We start from the raw sequence: 17321 nt of genomic DNA, 5'->3' as shown, positions 1-17321 counted from the left end.
AGCAGAATGGCACAGGTCCAGTCCTTCCCAGGGGATGTTAGCTACCCTTTAAATATCTCTTAAAACCTTTGAAATATCTCTCTCTTCAGTGTTCCCCACTAATCTTGGTTCTCTATCTGATTCTTGTAGCATTACCGGCCAATGCTTCAGTAGAATTCACCTTATTCCTGTCTCTGAGTGATGGGAAGTAGGGAATTTATTACTGGTGTGTCTGTCTGTCTGTGTATCCCAGCATTCATTTCATGGATAAATAACCAGCTCTGTGTGTTTTCCAAAGTGTGGTGGGGCATGAAGCTCTGGCTAGGTGACATCCCAGAAAACATTCCTCCCGGTGATAGACTGCAGGAGCTGAATCTGTTTATCTTAGCGAAGAGAAGGTTAACGGGGTGGGTGACTTGATCACAGTCGCCAAATACTAGATGGGGATCAGAAATTTGATAATGGGCTCTTCACTCTAGCCAACAAAGTTCTAATAGGATCCAATAGCTGGTTGCTGAAGCTAGACAAATTCACACGAGAATAAGTTATAAATGTTCACCAGCGAAGTGAATTAACTATTGGAACAACTTCTGAAGGGCTGTGGTGGGCTTCCGTCACTGGCAATTTGTAAATCAAGATTAGATGTTTTTTCTGAAAGATCTGCTCTGGTTCAACCAGAAATTAATTCAGGGCTGTTTTATGGCCCATGTTTTGAAGGAGATCAGATTAGATGATCCGAGTTTGCCCTTCTGGCCTTAGAATCTATGAATTTCAGTTTTCTTTTGATAACACCCGCCAAATACCCCTTTAACAACTCGGGTCTAGTGGAAGCAGTACAACTGTGGATGCAGTTGGTATAAAAGTTCTTAGATTAGTATAGCTGTTGCCTGTACAGGAAAGGAAATGAGCAATACTGGTACCAGGGCGCCTTTACATTGGTATAACTGCATCCACAGTAGGGGTTGTACTAGATCAGTCACAAAATCAACCCTGCAATCAATGGGAGCATATCCATACGAGCAGAGGGCACATACTTCATGGCTTCTGTCAGCAGAGCTCACTGCATATCAGGGGCTCCTTGCATCACTCCGTTTCCATCCCTGAAACACACCCACTCATTCAAGTTTCCTGGGTGCCACCCTCCCATGCCCCTTTCTTTTCGGGCATCCTTAAACCCCCCACCCCTTCCCTCATGTCAGGGACCTTGTGTACTTCTCAGTCCCTCTTCCGTTAGACCAGGATCCCTCATTCTGCCCCCTGTGCCAGGGGCCTTGTGTGTGACCCCCATTTTCCCCTTGCCTGCATTCCGGGGTCCTCCTGTGCCCATACCAGCCTAGCACAGTCCCAAAAATTGGGAATTAATTGATTGGATTTGGTGGTCCAGTTATCATGTTACAGGCAGACAAAGAAATTCCATCAAACTGAGTGTTAGATTTGGCAAGCTTGGCCAAAACTGTGTGTGCGGACAAGGCCTTGGTCTCTAGCTGTTCTGGTTGTGAAGAATGGCTGAGTTTGCAGAGAGCCTGAAACAACAGCTCTGAGGTGTGAACCGCCTAGCCAGTTTCAACGGGCGTTGGCTCAGAAACCAGTAATGACACAGTGGCTGTAAGGAGGGTGGATCCTATTATGAAGGTGGCATGCACCATGATCACATGATCGAGCTGTAGGATGGGATGTGGTGTAGGATTGCTTTGGTTGTATTTTCTTTAAGTAGGAGCTCAACCAGAGCTGGCCAGGAAACGATTTTCCCAACCCGCGTTGAGACAAAAGATTTGAAATCTTGAAAACTTCACAAAACGAATATTAAAAAACATCAGTTTGGGTCAGTCAGACCATTCAGATAATTCCAAGAGGTTTCATTCTGATTTTGACCTTTTCTTCTTCAACATTTTTTGTCTTCGTTTCAAAATTTTAGTAAATTGAAAGTCTTTTTGATTTGAAAAATCTAAGTCTTCCAGTTTGAAAATGTCACAATTCAATAATTTCAGAACTTCTTTGCAAAATTCTTTGAGCCAGAAAATGTGTTGAATTTGACCCTGTTTCGATTTCAAATAATTTGTGTTTTTTGATGGAAAAAATGGATTAGCAAATATTCCCAGATGGCTCAAATCTCAACTTTCCATAGTTGTCCCAGTCCATCCCTAATGTGTCTGGACAGCTGTTTGTGCCTGCAGCACTTTCATTCATGTTCAAAGAGTCCCAAGTAGAGCCACTCAAAATTTTTCCATCCCAATGTATGTTTGTTTGTTTTTTGATGGAAAATGATTTGTTGATAACATTTTACCCCCAAAAAGGCGGGTTTTTGTCCAGAATTATACATAAGAACAGCCCTACAGGGTCAGACCAATGGTCCATCTAGCCCAGTATCCTGTTTGTGGCAGTGGCCAATGCCAGGTGCCCCAGAGGGAATGAACAGAACAGTTAATCATCAAGTGATCCATCCCCTGTCGCCCATTCCCAGTGACCAACCAAAATAGCTTTTTATGCCATTTTAATGCCATATAATGCTAAACCTGAAAGAGTTTGTTTTTGCTTGTTTGTCATCTTAGAAAGTCAGTTCTTCTGTTTTTGCTCGAGGATTCTGGGAAGAACGAGACCAGGGGTGGCGAAAACTCCCAGCTCATCAACCGATGAGGCAGTGGGTTCTGAATCTTAACCAAAGAGCTTTGCCCCCTAAAGTTAAACAGATGCTAACCAGTTTTAAACAGTGATTCAAACAAAGCCCCTTTCCCCTGATTTATTCCTGTTTGTTTGTGAACATTGTCATGTTTTTGTCCCAAATGTTTTCAGCTTTTAACCAAACTGGTTTGGTTGCCAAAAACAGTGTTCGGGTTTCAGCTGCCCAAAATTTAAAACAAAAAAAAAAATTGGATGGAATTTAGGGTGTGGGAGAATTCTTTTCATTACAGTTGGGTGGTTTTTTTTGTGCTGGGAATGTAGTTCCCAGGACCAACTCTGATGCAGAGTGAAATCCGTGTCAGAAGTGTGGTTGTAGGTCTCTTATCTGCAAATCCTATAGCTTACAGTAGTGCTTAGGAGCCTGGTGCGCTAGGTGCTGTACAAACAGAACAGGACAGTCTTTCCCCAAAGAACCGTGGGCCCACGCGGATCAGCACTGTATTTAATGTCAACTTTATTTCTCAGGCAGAGCGGGGGAAGGCTGCATGTGTACGATGCAGAGAACTGTCTGTACAAATTGTTATCGCCTACCCTAACAGAATGGCTGATTAGTTCGTGTCTCATTTCATTCTGCAGCTCTTCCAGTCAAAGCAGCATGACAGGAGCAGTGGTTAGAATAAAATACTGCTCAGGCACTTGGTTGAGTATTAACACTTTGACGTCTTCCATCAGAGGTTCTGCAAATGTTCTCATATCCTCCAAGCCAGGCCTGGCTTAACCAGCATCAGCACTGGGGACTAGGTTAGGACGGGAAGTTGAGAGTTATACGTCCCTTGGGTTAACTGATTGCTCACTTGAGGTTAGCTAATGCGAGAGTGGGTTGAAAATTTCCCGGCGGAACGTTTTTCTGTTGGAAAATACTGATTCAACAAAATCGAAATGTTTCACAGGACTGTCAATGATGTCGAAATTATCAAAAGGGAATGATTGAAACATTTCCTTTTGACTAATGAATCCAAACTGGCCCAGGTGCCGAGAAGGGCTCCTAGGCTGATGTGACCCAGGTGCCCCATGTTGGCAACAGACTGTCTGTATAGTTATGAGTCTATACCCAATGACTTGTCTAGATATGCCCAGATGGGTGTGTCCCCCCTGTGATTGCCATATTCATGATATTTCAACACAGGGGCCATGTGTGGTCTCTGCTGAAAGTGAAGAACTTGCTGGTTGTCATGGTTATTGCAGGATATATGTACAGAGAATATTTTAAGAGTTATGTGACATGTAGAATATCATTTTCTGATGCTGCTGGAGATGATGCAGCTGTGGTGGGGTAGTTCTCAGACCTAAGTCAATCTAGAGTCAAAACAATAGACATCTTTGGCCCAGCCAAGTGGTCACAGTCTGCATAAGGTGCAGGCTTGGGCCTTTACAAAGCACAAAAGATTCCAAGAAAAGATCTTGAAGAGGGGGCCAATGGGGCAAACCGAGGTTACCCAAGTGGCCTGGTTATGAAGAGGCAAAAGGTCTGGACCGGTATAACAGGAGAAAGAAGGGTGCAAGACGGATCCATTACTGAGGTGATACTCTGCCAGTGTGTCTCACAAGAAGTGGGTCCCCGCCCTCACAAATGGATGGACTGACCGCTGGCAGAGAAGCAGACTAGTTACGAACTACAGCCTCTAGATTGCGTTTTATATTTTTCTTTGATCGGTTACCATGTTTCCAATCCTTATGCTTGCTTCAGTTTGGATCTTTATCTTCAGGCTTGGGCTTTGTCAAATCAATGTCTCTTTGGTTTGACCACAGACAGCCCTACATGCTGAGAGCTACGGAGAGCAGAGCGTGGCACTGAGGTGAAGCTAAGGCCACGTCCAGACTAGGTATTAAAATCGATTTTAGATACGCAACTTCAGCTACGGGAATAACGTAGCTGAAGTCGAATTTCTAAAATCGAGGTACTCACCCGTCTGGATGGCGCGGCATCGATGTCCGCGGCTCTCCGTGTCGATTCCAGAACTCCGTTCGGGTTGATGGAGTTCCGGAATCAATGTAAGCGCGCTCGGGGATCGATACATCGCGTCCAGACTAGACGCGATATATCGATCCCCAAGCAATCGATTTTAACCCGCCGATGCCGCGGGTTAGTCTGGACGTGCGCTAAGAAACAGCGGAGCAGCGAATCTATGGGCATTGCAGGGGCCCAGAAGTTGAGGGACCGTGCACTTGAGTGTAACGCAGGGGGGTGTACAGACAGATTTGGAGGCAGGGGCGGCTCCAGGCCCCAGCACGCCAAGCGCGTGCTTGGGGCGGCATGCTGTAGGGGGGCGCTCTGCCGGCCGCTGGGGAGGCGGCAGGCAGGCAGCGTTCGGTGGCATGCCTGCGGAGGGTCCTCTGGCCCTGCGGCTTTGGTGGACCCTCCCGCAGTCCACCGGAGCCATGGGACTGGCGACCGGCAGAGCGCCCCCCGTGGCACGACGCTGTGCTTGGGATGGCGAAATGTCTAGAGCCGCCCCTGTTTGGAGGGCCCTGTGCCCCAGAGCTCTGGGGAGAACTATCTCCATCGATCAGAGGGGTTAGTCTGGATCTGTAAAAGCAGCAAAGAGTCCTGTGGCACCTTACAGACTCACAGATGTATTGGACCATGAGCTTTCGTGGGTGAATACCCACTTCATCGGATGCATTCACCCACGTAAGCTCACGCTCCAATACCCCTGTTAGTCTATAAGGTGCCACAGGACTCTCTTTGCTGCTGTCTCCACAGAGTTAGCCACAGCTTATCTCTGCTCTGCCCCCCAGGACTCAGGGAGTCTAAGGTCTGAGGTGCACAAGTTGCTAGCCTGCAGAGGGAAGAGGGGCCTTGCGAAGCCTGGAGTGCGAGCGCTCCAGCAGCCAGTAGTTTGGGGCGAGTTTGTCCTGATGGGCACAGACGGGGCTCCCTCGCACTATGAGCAGACAGTAGTGATTCACTCTGTACCCCTTGAGTAGCCTTGCACGTGTCACAGCTGTTCAGGGGAACAGAGAACTGATCTTACCAGCAGAGACTGAATCTCTGGGAGGGAAAAGGGCTGTTGAAGTTAACGGACGATGTTGGCACAAGAACAAGTGAGGATAAACTGGCCAGGAATCAATTGAGGATCCAGCTGAGGAGGAGGGGAAGGTTTTGGAACAGCTTCCTCATAAGACCAGTGGGGAGCAAACACTAGTCAGAAGACAGAGCTGGACACGCTTCTGACTGGGAATCTCGGCTGGGGCTGCCTGCGATAGCAAAGGGCTAGGCTGGATTCTCTATATTATTCTCCATCCTGTTCCTTCTGCATCCTAATCTCTTGCTGGCTTTTTTTGACCACAGCTGTGCCCTGAGCAGAGCTAAGTTGCTTCTAAAAGTTTAATGCTTTCCTTCACTTGTCCGTAGGTTGCTTCTAAAGAGGCTTAATGATTCCATGGTATGGCACGAAATAAATCCGCAAGAGACAGTGGGTGCAGGGCCTGGGGCCAGTTTCTGCTGGAAAAACCAGTTATAGCCACATTCTCATGTAGAGACAGGGTAACATATAGGAACACAGGAAGAAAGCTTCTGGATCATCACAGCCAACGTCGTCATATCAGCCCAGCTCTTTCAGTTCTTCTGGTAAGATCTGCTTTCCATCATCCTAGGAGCCCTTCTCTGCCATTTGAATTCACCTTCCCTGAACATGGGTGGCCAGAATTGCACACGGTATTTAGATGAGGTCGTACTTACCCCCAGTGCCTTGTCCAGTGGCATTAATGCTTCCCTATTTCAGCTGGAAATACCTCACCTGATACAACATTTGCAAAGTGCCCAAGTCCTTTGTGATCATCTGTCAGAACACCTATGTAACACAGGGCAAAGAAACTTGCCCAGTCAGTCCTGCATTGAACTCTGATCTAGTGGTTTATCAACTTATGGTCTCATAGTGTTGCCAACTCTCATGATAGTGGGCAGTTTTCTAAAAACCCTACCTCTGAGCCATGTGATGCTGTGGGTTCTATTCCTGGCTCTGCCACTGGCCTTAGGCCGGTAACATCACCTCTTTGTCCCCCGATGTCCCTTTCTGTAAAATTAGGATAATAATACTGACCGCCTTTGTAAAGTGCCCTGAGAGCGAGGGTTTATTACAAGGGAGAATCAGGAGTTCTGACACTGGTTGCTTGTTTTGCATTTACTGCTGGGTGAATAATGGATTTTTGGCTCTGTGGCAATCCAGGAAAACATTTTCAACAAGTCAAATTTTAAAAAATTCTCAGCATTGAAAAGTGGAGAAAAATTACTTTTGGTCAGGCAAACCATTTTGTTTAACTTGCAACAAAAAGCTTTGTTTGATTTGGAACATTTTAAAATAGTCTACAACATTTTACAAAATAAAATTAAAGGAAATTTTGAACCAAAATGGCATTTTGAACTGGAAAATTGAAATGTTTCCTTTTGAAATTGTCGAATCAAAACTTCGGGATTTTGAGGTGGTATTTTTGTTTGTTTGTGGGTTTTTTTCCAATTGAAACAATTTGGGAAAACCACCACGAATTTGCAAAATGTTCCAGTGTTTCCAAATGTGCATTTTTTCGGTGGAAGAAAAATTTCTGCTGAAAACTTTCTCCTAGTTCTCTCTGCCTCGCTAAGGAATTTCCCTGACCGTCCATTCTATGTGATCTAATCTTTATGCAGCTTCTTGTTGTTGATGCTCAGCCGCGGGGAGACATCGCTATCACTGCAACTCATTCTTTGCATGCTGATCACTAGTGTGGCATCTGCCAAACTGTCGTCATAAAGGTAGATGACAATGCCTGAGACACCCACTACGGGCTCCAGATGGCACTGTGGGCTGGCACATTGAAAGCACCGCAAAGCATGTTCAGAAATGTGAGAGCGTGAAATGATGAGCTGTTGTGATGGAGGCTGAAAAAATCTTCCAGATGTCTTGTTCCTGAGGAATGCTTTCTGCTTAAAAATCAATGCTTAAAAAAAAATACCCCCACCCCCATGGTTTTGCCAGCCCCAGGCATTGAAAAAACTCAGGACTGAAACAATCACAAGATTGGAAAGGCTCACGTTTTCTTGCCTTTCTCTGCCAGGGTAAGGGCTAAACATTTGATTATTTTCTGTTGAAACTGAGATTTGCTTGTAATCCCAGGACTCTGGGAGCATGGGATTTAAGGAAGATACCAGACACTTTGAGGCTCATGGTAAAAGTGCAGGAGCCAGCAATATTGCTTCCAGCTGCGAAACTAACCAGGCCTGAAATTGACATGATTTTAAAGGCCCCCCGCTGACTCAATTCTCTGTGTGGGCCGACTGGTGTGCTTCACGGTTGTTTCTCACTAGTCTTGCATTCTGGTTTTCATGCACTAATACTCCCTAGCTCTTCTTTAGTGCTAGTCACCCTTTATTCTCAAAGCACTACACAGACGAAGCCTGTATCCGGGGCCGGCTTTAGGCCGATTCGCCCGATTCCCTGGAATCGGGCCCCGTGCTGGCGCCTTTTTAAGTTTTACTCACCCAGTGGCGCTCTGGGGGGTCTTCATGGCATTTTGGCGGCAGGCCCTTCAGTCGCTCCGGGTCTTCAGCGGCATTTCAAGGGCCGGTCCTTGAGTGCTGCCAAAGACCCAGAATGCTGCCGGATGAGGATAAATCGGGCCCCACACTTGCTAAAGCCGGCCCTGCCTGTATTATTATCTCCATTTAACAGGTGGGGAAACTGAGGCATACAGCGGGGAAGTGACTGTCCTAAAGTCACCCAGCAGGTGCGGGGAAGAACCAGGAATAGAACTCAAGTCTCATAGATTCTAAGGGCAGAAGGGACACTGTGTTCATCTAGTCTGAGCTCCTGTATAATGGGCCATCGGCCTGCCCTGACTTAATTCCTGGCTGAACTAGAGAAGATCTTTTAGAAAAACATCCCATCTCCATATTGCTGCTGCCGGTGCTGGAGAGGCCCACCACTGCCCTTGGGAAGTTGTTCTAATGGTTTATTCCTCCCATTGTTAATAATGTGGCCTTAGTTCCCGTCTGAATTTATCCAGCTTCAACTTCCATCTCTTGGCTCTTGTTAGACCTTCGGCTGCCAGACTGAAGAGCCGAGTATCACATTTCTGTTCCCCATGTAGGTATTTACAGAGAGAGGCGCCCCTCCAGTGTCCTGTCCGTGAGGCAATAGTGCCTCCTTAGCTCAATGTTCTGCCTGAGGACTCCCCCTCAAGCAGGGCTATTAAATACGATTTGTGTCAGGCTGCTGCATGAAGGCCACAGTCAGTCTGGTGTGGTACAAAAATATTGTCGCCCCATTGCCAAATAGTAACAGACAATGGGCCCTTGCAGGCTGACTTTCCGTTGCAGGGGAAATCAATGAGGTGGCATCTTGGTATGTCCTTAGTGCACGTTACCCATTTACACCACACAGACAAGTACACTTATCTGATTGCAGAGACAGGGGTTTGTAACAAGGGCCTCTGCCCGCCTCTCTTCCTGGGCCCCACTGGCTGCCCCAATAAAGCACAGAGAGGCTTCTCCTTCTGCGGCACCTGTGGCTTTATTTACACATTTCTCCCACCACCAGTGATAATACTATATACAGCTTGCAGCCCTTACAATCTCCTCTTCCACCCAGAGTCTGCCCTGAGTTTGGAGACTGACCTTCCCCCTGGCCATTCCCTCCTTCTTCTGGCTGCCAGCCAGCCTTTATAGCCCTTGAACCCTCAGGCCCGCAGGTGCAGCCAGTTCTAAAGGCCAGGCCCCAGGCTCTCCCCAGCCCCAATCTATTTCCCCTGATTGGGGCTGGCTGAGCAGGGGCTAACTAGGTGCCTTTGCACCAGCACCCTGCTACAGGGCTGCTTGCCTTAGAAAGGAGACGGAGGTAAGGGGACATGATAGGAGCCTACACTATAATGACTGAGCTAGAGATGGGAGAGCAGGACCCTCCGTTCTCCCTGTCTGATAACACAAGAGAGAGCAAGAGGGGCAGTTGGTGAAATTAAAAAGCAACAGATTCAAAGACAGAGGGAAGGAAATATCCCCGCCCCCCTTCCCAGGCAATGTGGAACAAGCCTGTGGAACTCCTTGGCACAAGAAGTCATTGGGGCAAGATCTTAGCAAGGTCAAAAGGGGATTGGACAATGATCTGGAGAAGGAGAGTAGCCAGAGTTGGGATAGTTGAAGGTAACACAAATTCTGGAAGGGATTTTAAACCTCCTGCTTCAGGGCATAAGCCTCCCTGTAAGTATGAGCTGGTCCCATGCTTTGTAGCTTGGGTCAGTCCTTGCATCCCTCCATTCCCCCTCCCCCCACTGCCCCCTGGGGGCCACCCTCACATCCCCCTCTATTTCAGGGACTCTGCATCTGTGTCCTCCAACCTCCCTTCTGCCAGGGGCTCTGTGTGCCCCCATTACCACCTTCCCCCATAGGGCAGGGGCTCTGTATGCCCTCCATCCTCCCCTCCCCATGCAAGGGGGTCTGTGTGAACCCATACCAGGGTCCCCTGTTCTTGCCCCACGGTGATGGGGGGTCTGTGTAAACCGTCATTACTCTTCCCAACATCATCCCTTCCCCCTCTAGGCCAGGGGCTCTGTGTGGCCCCCTCCTCCCATAACAGAGTTCTCCAATTTCACCCCCACTTGCCTGTGGTTCTGTCTGCCCCATTCCTCATACCAGAGGCCAGAGGCTGTGCACATATGCCCATTCTACCTTCTCTCTGGGTTATTCAGGGTGTCACCAGGCACTCTGTGGGGAGGATCCACTGGTGGGATGGGCTGGTGTTATGCCGGAGGCTGCTAATGTGCCATCAACCAGTTGTTTGATCAACGGGCCATTGCAGAGGTGCTATAGGCTGTGCTAAAGAGCTGGTAGGGGCTTCATATGTCCTCCATGTTCCTCCTTCATTTCCCCCAAAATCCATAGTGGCTACGGGTGCCTGGAACATTCCCTGAAATGCTGGAGTTGATTGGCTGTGGTGTTGAAAGGTTATCATGTTACAGACAGAAGGATTAACAGACAGAGAAGTGCCATTGAGTGAAAGGCTTTCACAAGCTTGGCCAAGCAGAGACCAGGCTGAGACCCACTTTTGGGGCAGATTATCCCCCATATGCTGTTGTGGGGTTCTTGCACGTTCCTCTGAGGCATCTGGTGCAAGCCATTGACTGAGACAGGGTACCCAACCAGATGGACCCCGGCTCAGCTCCAGTCTGGCAATCCCTGAGATCCAATCTAGACAGGAGTTAGATCAGTAACACGTTCATGTGGATACATCCCCATGCTCGTGTGACAGTGAGTCCCCCCTGGCTGCCCCACAGTACCTGTGCACACTTTACTGTCCAGATTTTGGGAAAAATAAGCTCTTTTTTTTCCTGATCACCTTGAGGCTCACTTTCACACTGGAAAAAAAAAATCAGTTATGAAAAAATCCACCTTAAGTGAGCGGCCTGTTGACAGTCCCAATTGTGTGCCGTTTTAGCAGCAACAAATGCATGCTTATTACACCATTAAGCCCAGCTGGCTCCCTCAGCATGGTATTACACAGCCGGTCAGTCATGAATCTGAGCTGCAACCTCTACTAACAGAGGGTGATTTTTTGGGAGCGCAAGAATTATTAAAATACTATAAAGCCTGGATTTTATTGCCTTGGTTACTGATGTCTTCGGAGGCATTGTAAATTTCAACTCGAAATGGTTGGCAATTTGCATTGGTAATTGGAGCATCTGCTTGTACTCTTGCTAATTTATGTTTGGGGAGCGGGCAGAGGGGGGAGCTGTGCAGTTAAAACTGCGCGCAGGCCACAAAGGGAGACTGTGGGTGGCTGTCATAGATTCATAAAGTTTAAAGCTGTTAGGGTAGATTATCTTGGTCTGATCTGTCTATCACAAGCTATTAAATTTCACCCAGTTATCCCTGTGTTGAGCTCACCAATTGATGGGCTCATGCTGTAGTGTAAGAGCGTGTATTTGCATAGCTCTTCAGGACAGGGTATCTGGGTTTTGTAAAGGTGTTGGTTGATGGTGCAGAGCTCTTCTGCTGACTCACTTTGCAGCCAGATCTGGTGGGCAGGGCTGGATTGATGCAAAGGTGCTATAAGCTGCTGACTCAAGCTCTGGCTCCTGGAGTCATGTGATTGCAGCAGAATCTCAGCTTCCATGTAGTAAAATATGGACAGTTTTTAGCTCTTGTGGTGGGAGAGAAAAGCTGGAAAATGTTACCTAGGTATAAGTCACCTGGCTGAGTCTGCAGAGAGCCAGAGCTGATTGCTCCAACCTGGGAGAGTTGCCCCAAGTATCACTAACACAGCAATGCCTTCCTGAGACTGTAAAGAACATGAGCTGATTGCTGTGAGGGTGGGGAGCTGCCCTGAGCACTGCCTGCCTGAATCTGCAGAGATTCCACTAGATTTCCCCAATCACTAGATTCCTCTCCTTGAGGCAAGGGCAGAACCCTGGAGTTCTGACTCCCTGTCCCTGCCTTGCTCTAACCATTAGATTTGTCTCCCATCTTGAGCTGGGGATAGAACAAAGAGTCTTGACTTCTGGGCCACCCCCCGCTCTAACCACTAGGTCCTATTCCCTTCCTGGAGCTGGGAACAGAACCCATGAGTCCTGGCTCCCGGCCCATTACCCCCTGCTATAGAATTATTTGGAATCCACCAAGAGATTTCAGTAGCTAACTGCATGCAACAAAAGTTGCCATCTTTCTGGCATTTTTAGCGTCTCAGAGCCACTGTTGCTTGTTGCTGTTACCTCCATGCGCAGAGTCCCTGAACCTTTAGAAGAGCCAGCTCCACTTTATCTCTTAGGAGCAGATAATGCTGGCAGGTTTCCCATATTTGCTTTTAGCAAACAGGCGAGAATGCTTTTTCCCTATTGATCCAGGGCTTAGAAAACTCTTTTGTGAAGAGATATTGAAGAGATTGGCATAGCTAGGAAGGATAGAAATAAGAAGGGACATGAGAAAATTATATACAATGAGATTTTCCAAAGGCTTATCACGTGGCCCAGATTTGGGCAGATTTTCCTGGGGCACAGCACAAGATACCTCCCGGAGCCCAAGGCCAGCCCGTGGCCAAATTTCAAGTCCCTGCTCTAAAACATGGAGACATTAGATCTTTTCAAAGAAAAGATGTGCCAGGCCTTTTTTTTTTTTTTTTTTTAAACATGAGCACAACAACATATTCCCTGACCTCATTCTTGGAAAGAGCTGAACCAGTTCGGCTGAAACTCTCCCCAAATATGCAGCTTTCCTCTAGGCACTACCATAACTAATTGCCATGGCACTGCAAAAAACCTCACTACACACAAGCTTTCTGTTAAGCCAGATTACTCCAAAGGGGGATGTGTCTGCAGACAACTTGAGCAGGGTGAGATTCCCCAATCAGCGCTCCTTACTGGAGAAGTGATATCTAAACCGATGGGCCACTGGGGTCTGGGCAGCGCCTGGTGCAGCGAGGGCTCCGATCTCAGTTGGGGTCTGGGCAGTGCTCAGCACATTGAGGACCCTAATCTCAGTCAGGGTCTGTGAGCTGGGGGCCCTGATCTTGGTCTGGGGCCTGTAGGTGCTACTGTAATATTACCAGTAACCACGCCTCTGTGGAAAAAACTCAGCACACACAAGCCTCCGATGGAGCCAGATTACTCCCAAGGGGTGCATCTTGGCAGGCAGCATGATCAGGGTGATATTTCCCGCTCTGTGCTTTGTGCTGGAGAAGCAAAACATAAATGGATGGGTAAATATTAGCAAGGTCCAAAACCAAGCAAACGGACAACAAACCTTAGCAGCCCTTCTTTCTTAATGCACTCAGAGCAGAGCTGTGAAAAGAAGAGAGGATCTGGAAGGTTAGCATCAATATCAGAGGACTGGCCCATTTGTGCCAGCATCTCACATGCGTCCCTGGAAGATGTATGAACCCTGCAGTAGCAGATGGGGGCAAATTTTCCCTCCACATTAGAGCTCTTCCTAAAAAATTGAACAGCAAAATCTTTCAGCTGTTGGAAATCCAAGAAATCAAACATTCCTGTTATTGGGAAACTGAACAGCAAAATATTGTGGTTATTGGGAAAAATTTAAAAATGAAACTTGGTTATTGGAAGACTGAAAATTTTTAGCTAAATATTGAAAAAAAAAATTCACTTACTGAAAACTGATGTTTTTTTTTCCCCCCAAGAACCCAAATGATGTCATACACGATGGGTATTTTCTATGGAGATTTCCATTTTGACGAAAAACCCACTTTCTGTCAGAAAAGCCTTTCTGGAGAAAACATTTTGATCAGCACCATTGGTTGCATCCACACTAGAAACAAAGGAGTTTTCTTCCCATGTTTGCTAAGATGTGGTAATTAAAACTGTGGTCCAGTCCAAGGCAGTCTGTAGCTTTCACACGTGGTAGCAGGTTGTGGTAACCCCTGGGGGAAGGCTGAAGTTGAGCTTGACCTGCTACCATAGATTAATAGAGTATAAAGCCAGTAGGGACCATTGTGATCATCTAGGTCAGTGGTCCCCAACCTTTTTGTCTGGCGGGTGCCAGACGAAGGACCGTCGTGGTGGTCGAGCATTTCAGCAGCATTTCAACGGATGCTTGACCGCCGGACAGGACGTGGGCGCATTTAGATGCCCTTGCGGACGCCATGGCGCCCGTGGGCACCGCGTTGGGGACCCCTGATATAGGTGACCTGTAGAACACAGGCCATAAAACTGCCCTGAATTAATTCCTGTTTGAGCAAGAGCGGCTATTTCAGAAAAGCATCTCATCTTGATTTAAAAATTGCCAGTGACCCAGGCCTGGTCTTCACTACAGAATTAGGTCGATGTAATGCAACTTCCCTCGACTTAGCTCTGTAAGCGTCTACACTACAGTGTTGCTCCTGCCAATATAAGTCGCCCACTACATTGACCTAATAACTGCACACAAGAGAGAGGCATAGAGCTTAGGTCAGTGTAGTTAGGTCGACGCAGTGTCAGCGTAGAGACTGAGTTGACTGTTCTGGCTGTCAGGCCCTGGGGGCTGACAGCCTGGAGCCCCACTCCCAAGTGCTGACAATGGGGCCTGGGTGGCAGGGCTCTGGGCTGTCGGGGCCCCACACTGACAGTTCAATCAGTGCAAGCCCTCCAGATGAGAACGTGCGCGGCCAACAGAAGGATCATAGTGTGAATATTAAAAATCAATGTAATTATTGCGGTGGCTGTATGTCAACTTACTTAATTTTGTAGTGTAGATGTGCCCTGAGAGTCCGGAAGTTGTTCCAGTGATTTATTCCTTGCACTGTTATAAATTGGCACCTCGTTTCCAGTTTGAATTTATCTTGCTTTAACCTCCAGCCACTGGATCTTGTTAGATCTTTGTCTGCTAGATTGAAGAGCCGATTATCAAATTTCTGTTCTGTGTGTGGGTCCTTACAGATTGGGACCAAGTCACACCATGTGCGAAAACTAAAAACTACCTTGTCCATGCTGGATTTTCCCTAGGTATTAGCTGCTACATGGTAAGAACACACCATTTTCAGGTTGGTGGGTTGGATTTTTTTTTTTTTAAGACAAGTCCTCAGATCTTGCATTTGCTGTTTAATTATAATTCCACTTCTGATCAGATCAGGGAGCAATTAACAAGCTGAGGCCATCTCCGTTTGTCGGCTTGACTCTGTTTCAAGCGATCTTCTCCCGACACTGGCATGTCTCTCTTTCATCGCTCAGCACGGGTGTTCTTGCAGAGAAAGTAGGTCACGAGTCTTGTCTAGTGCAGCTCCGCAGGGAGGAGAAGGGGCAGAGTTTTCGTGCTGCCGGCTGCGTGTTGAGTGGTGTGTTGTACACTCAGAATGGATTTCACGTCCCGCTGGAAAGGTGTCGAGTACAAGGGCTAAGGTGGGAAAAAGACTCAGTGCTGTTACTTGTGTCACTAACAAGGGCCATAGCTGAGAGCAGAGCAAGATCCTCTTGGATACTGCTGGCCCACGGCATTGGAAGAAGCAGTGTTATCTAGTAGACTAAGGCCTTGGGTTGAGAGTCAGGATACCTGGATTCTATCCCAGCTCATCTGCTGACCTTGGGCACTTCCCTTCACCTTTCTGTGCCTCAGTTTCCCCAATCAATCCTTCTTTTGTCTGTCTTTTCCTTTAGACTGTGAACTCTTTGAGTCAGGGACTGCTTCTCACTGAATGTCTCTGCTGTGCACATCTGGGCCCCTAATTTCAATTTGGGGTATGTGCAGCACCCAGCCAGCTGGGGCCCTGATCTTGGTTGGAATCTGTGCAGCTTCCAGCCTAGTGTGTGTCCTGATGCCGCTTGGAGTTGGTGCAGCACCTGGTCTGACAGGGGCCCCAATCTCTGTAACTGCTGCTGTAATGCAAACAATTAAAATATTTGATGTACAACTTGATGCACCTTAAACGGGCATGTTTTTCTTATAATGCTGACCACTACAGAGGCCTAGCCAAGATCCCCATGGTAACAGGTGCTGCACAGACACAAATACATTGCCTGCTTCAAACAGATTACAATCAAAAGAGACAAAGGGTGGTAGGGGAAACTGAGGCACAGAGAGGCGAAGGAACTTGCCCAGGATCACATATTAACAGAGCCAGGAATAGAACTCAGGAGCCTTGACTCTTAGCCTGTCATGCTCTAACCACTATACCCTACTCCCCTCCAAAGCTGGGAATTGTGGTATGAAGGTCTGTGCCTTTAAGGATTGAACTTCCCAGACAGATTCTGGGCGAGCACTGTGAAGCTCTTACTATGCACAGCCAGCTGAAACCAGACACAGAATAAAGCAGTTTTCTTGTAAGCTCCTGAAGCACTGAGCAATCGCTGAATGCCACAGGAATAGAACCCAGGAGTCCTGACTCCCATTTGCTCACTCCAATCCACTAGATCCCTGCTCCTCTCCCAGAGCTGGGAACAGAACTCAGGGGTCCTGACTGCCAGCCCCTAGCCACTTGACCCCACCGATATGTAGTCCCAATCTGTCTACTCCCAAACTGTCCCTTGCTGGCCTTAAGATGTGATTTTATTATTATTATTGTTGTTATTATTTTATTTTTTTTGGTTAGGTCCCAGTCTGTGTGATGACCAAGACTGCGCCTTCTTAGTGTTTTCTATTCCCCTGTCTTTCCTTACTGTCCAGTGAAGCTTTATTTATTCCCGTTGCAAACACGTATGATGGAAAACAGCAGCTGCACAACACGGGGATTGAGCTTTCTGCAGGAAGGCTTCATGCAGCCGTGTCCCGAGTGTGAGATTTAACCATGCGACATTAGCATCACGTCTTGGCATTCGATACCTGATTCACTCATTCCCACTGGTTCTCAGTTCTGTCCACATGGCCTACCCCCTGTAGGAATCTCCCCTCTGAATGGGTAGCACCTTTTAGACGCTGGTGGGTACAGCAAATGGGATGAGAGGGAAGAGCTGAATATTTCCCTTTGATGAGGGCTTGAGTATTCAGCTTGCTGTCTGCATGTCAGCATCTGATTTTGCAGGGAAATGTTCCCGGTGTATTTATCTTACCGGGATGTTGCGAGCTGGCTCAGAACAATAGCAGGTGGGTTTGGTCCAATGAGGTTATGAGTGCTGTTTGTTATTTATAAACCGGTAGTGCTGAGAGATGCCAATCAGGATTGGGATTCCATGGTGCTAGGAGATGTACAGACAGACATTGGCAGGCAGTCTCTTGATTACTAGGTGAATTAAAGTAGTATCTAAAGACCTCAGCTGAGATTGGGGCCCCACTGTGC

General features: G+C 47.5%; 1 protein-coding gene across 6 annotated transcripts in view; it reads left to right on the top strand.

Moving 5' to 3' along the window:
* PC (pyruvate carboxylase) overlaps positions 1–17321 on the top strand; it is a 242256-nt gene that overhangs the window by 66922 nt on the left and 158013 nt on the right. The window contains exon 1 of one of the 6 annotated variants that reach the window (XM_050960410.1): positions 15362–15450. The exons of the other annotated variants lie outside the window; for them this stretch is intronic. The gene's annotated coding sequence lies outside the window, so the exon portion shown is untranslated. Of the gene's footprint in view, positions 1–15361; positions 15451–17321 lie in introns of those variants that run through there. 6 annotated transcript variants of the gene reach the window in all.

The sequence above is a fragment of the Gopherus flavomarginatus genome, chromosome 6, assembly GCF_025201925.1.
Source record: "Gopherus flavomarginatus isolate rGopFla2 chromosome 6, rGopFla2.mat.asm, whole genome shotgun sequence".
NCBI classification, from domain to species: domain Eukaryota; kingdom Metazoa; phylum Chordata; order Testudines; family Testudinidae; genus Gopherus; species Gopherus flavomarginatus.
The sequence above is the reverse complement of the archived record's forward strand: the minus strand, read 5'-3'. Positions and strand labels throughout refer to the sequence as shown.